We start from the raw sequence: 3,271 nt of genomic DNA on the forward strand, positions 1-3,271 counted from the left end.
AATACTAACAATTCTGCCAGCTTGATGCCTTAAGAACCCTATAAATATTCCTTTCTACTCTAGGCACAAGGCTTGAAATTTTCGAGGAGGACCAAGTCGATTAGATTGACCCCAGTATGCAGCAGGTACTTAATTTATCGACCCCTAAAGTATGAAAGGCAAAGTCGACCTCGGCAGGATTTGAACTCAGAACGTAAAGACAGATGAAATACCACTAAGCATTTCGCCCGGCGTGCTAACGTTTTTGCCAGCTCACCGCTTTACCACTTCAATAATCATAATAATCCTTTCTACTGGAAGCACAAAGCCTCAAATTTGTGGGGAGGGGACTAGTCGATTACATCGACTCCAGTGTTTCACTGATACTTAATTTATTGATCTCTAAAGGATGAAAGGCAAAGTCGACCTCGGCGGAATTTGAACTCAGAACGTAAAGACAGACGAAATACCACTTAGCAATTTGCCTGGAATGCTAATGATTCTACCAGCTTGATGCCTTAAGGACCCTGTAAATATCACAAGCACTACCTTCTCTCTACGTACTAATCTTAAATAAAGGAATGTAATGTTATTATAAGTGAAGGCAAGTGGCCTACTGGTTAGGCTGTTGCACTCGTGATTGTTAGATCGTGGGTTCAGTTTCCTGTCGGGGCAGTGCATTGTGTTCTTGAGCAAAACACTTCATTTACATTGCTCCAGTTCCCCTTCAATCAGGAGAGATTACTGGCCTGCTCACCTAGCCCGCGGGGTAGCATCATTTGAAGGCTAAAACAATGCAAAAAGGGCATTGTGACCAGCAATGTGTAACAATAAGTGATAGCCTGGTCAGTCACATGATCACATGAACTCTATTATAAAGTGGCAAATACCTTTTGAATTTTTCATTTGAGATGTCTCAGGTTCAATCCCACTACATGACACCTTAGACAATTGCTTTCTATTATAGCCCATGGGCCAACCAATGTCTTATGAGTGAGTATGCAAGACCGAGATATTGTGGAATCGTGTAGTGCATATGTGTCTGTTTGTGTGTGTGTGTGTGTTTGTGCGTGGATATATATGTGTGTGTGTGTGTAAAGAATATATATATATATATATATATATATATATATATATATATGTATATGTATATATGTGTATATGTTTGTGTACTTATATGTCGTTGCGTTTTCCCTCCCAACCACTACTTGACAACTGGAGCTGGTTTGTTTATGCCCTAGTAACTTAACAGTTCAGCAAAAGTGACTGATAGAACATGTACCAATCTTAAAAAAAAAAGTGTTGGGATTGCTTTATTTGACTAATCTCTTCAAGACATCTGCCCAGGCATGACTGCAGTCCAGTAACTAAAACAAGTAAAAGACATACATACCTACATACAGGCAGACAGAAAGACATATGTATATATATATATATATATATATATATATATATAGACAAATATAGATAGATACACACGCACATACATACACAAACTCTCACATGCATACATGTGTTCCAACAATGTAAAAAAATCTTGACATAATCATAAACCATCCTATGCATCGTTACATGGAAAAATAAGTACAAAACAATTTGGGAGAAAAAAAATGTTATTTATACCAATCAATAAATTAACGAGGGAAATATTGTTTCTTTATTTTAACATTATATAATTTGAAGAAGGCATTTGTATTTCTTTGATTTTTTTTTTACAAGCCCACCAGTAAATATATGTTTTAGTTAAAGAACAGACGGAAAGAAAATTTCAACTTCCTTTTCATCTTCAAATATTTATTTATCTGTTTTCAGTGATTTTAAATTCTATTGTCATAAAACATAAATATTTTTATTAAAGTTAAAAATTAAGGATGGTAAAAGAAAAAGAAAATTGTAGAGTCTATGAATTCACATACGAATCAATATTACATATGAAATAATAATAATGATAATAATAATAATAATAATAATAATAATAATAATAATAATAATAATAATAAGCATCATAATAATAATAATAAATGCCCTAATGCAGTACCAGGCAGTCGCTCTCATGGCTTTTAATCTTAACTGATCGGAAGGGCTATCATGTACATTGTTTTGTCTTGGTATAAAAGATAGGCTACAGCAAATATTCTGCTCAATACTACAGATTTGCTTGTCAGTTGTTTGACCTTAACCAGTTGAGCATGTCCCTTAGTGGCTGACGAAATGTGCATCTCTGATCATTAGCAGAGGTAGTGGGGAGTATCATAGCTATTCTTAAACATCCAAACGTGGGGTGTAACTGGCCTACTTATGAGTACCCCTGATTCATTGGTCAATGAACTTTGCTTGCAAAGACCTATTGAGGCAAGTGTAAACAAATCAAAATCGCCAACGTAGTCGATGACAGTACTGCCTGCTTAGCGGAATTTCATCTGTCTTTATGTTCTGAGTTCAAATTCTGCTGAGGTTCACTTTGCCTTTCATGTTTTTTGGGGTTGATAAAATAAGTACTAACTTTGGAATTGAAAGCAATAGCAACTGCTAAACTGGACAGCACTTCACAGTACTAAACATCCTGTCTTCTCCATCTAGAATAAGGTTACTGTAGCAGCTTGGGTTTCAAGGGTCAACAACTGTTCAACATTCTGCCAAACAATTTCAGAGATTTGCTAGATGTAAATGGGGTGGTCTTCAAAGAATGTCTGGACAAATTTTTATGAGATGCCACATGGTGGCAGGTGGCACAAAAAAAAAAGCAGCTCTGTCCAGCTCACTATTTCACCAGAAACAATACAGAAAAGATGCACAAACACAATGAGAGGCAGTGCTCCAGTATGACCTCGGCCTTTGGTGGAAACCAGTAAAAGACACAAAACAAAAACAGATAAAAGATGATAAATATTTAAAATCTACTTTTTTTTTCCATTTTATGATATTTCATTCTAGTAAGACAATGAAAAAATGTTGATGGCATATTTATATAATTTCGTTTAACTCTGCTTACTTTTTCAGGTGTACTGTAAATTGTTCTTCTGTCTGAACGCAAAATTCATGTCCTTACAGCGCTGAGAATTTCACTGTGGTAAGTATACACATTAAATTTTAATTCTATTCCTACCAAATCTTGCCATTTTTGAGAATTTAAATCTAATTACAAATAATGAATTTAGCATTAAAAGATTTTCTCATCTGAATTTTCTCTTAAATACATGCCCTTGCAAGTAGGTATGAATGTAAGTATGTATATATGTATATATATATACATATATATATATATATATATATATATATATATATATATATA

General features: G+C 34.5%; 1 protein-coding gene and 1 long non-coding RNA gene across 2 annotated transcripts in view; one reads left to right on the top strand and one right to left on the bottom strand.

Annotated features, from left to right (window-relative positions):
- LOC128247620 (uncharacterized) overlaps positions 1-3,271 on the bottom strand; it is a 322,729-nt gene that overhangs the window by 257,016 nt on the left and 62,442 nt on the right. The window lies entirely within an intron of this gene.
- Positions 2,978-3,271, top strand: part of LOC106878542 (myocyte-specific enhancer factor 2C) — a 350,263-nt gene continuing 349,969 nt past the window's right edge. Inside the window, exon 1 of the mRNA XM_052967356.1 lies at positions 2,978-3,049. The gene's annotated coding sequence lies outside the window, so the exon portion shown is untranslated. The remainder of the gene's footprint in view (positions 3,050-3,271) is intronic.

This window comes from Octopus bimaculoides, chromosome 4 (genome assembly GCF_001194135.2).
Source record: "Octopus bimaculoides isolate UCB-OBI-ISO-001 chromosome 4, ASM119413v2, whole genome shotgun sequence".
Taxonomy (NCBI): domain Eukaryota; kingdom Metazoa; phylum Mollusca; class Cephalopoda; order Octopoda; family Octopodidae; genus Octopus; species Octopus bimaculoides.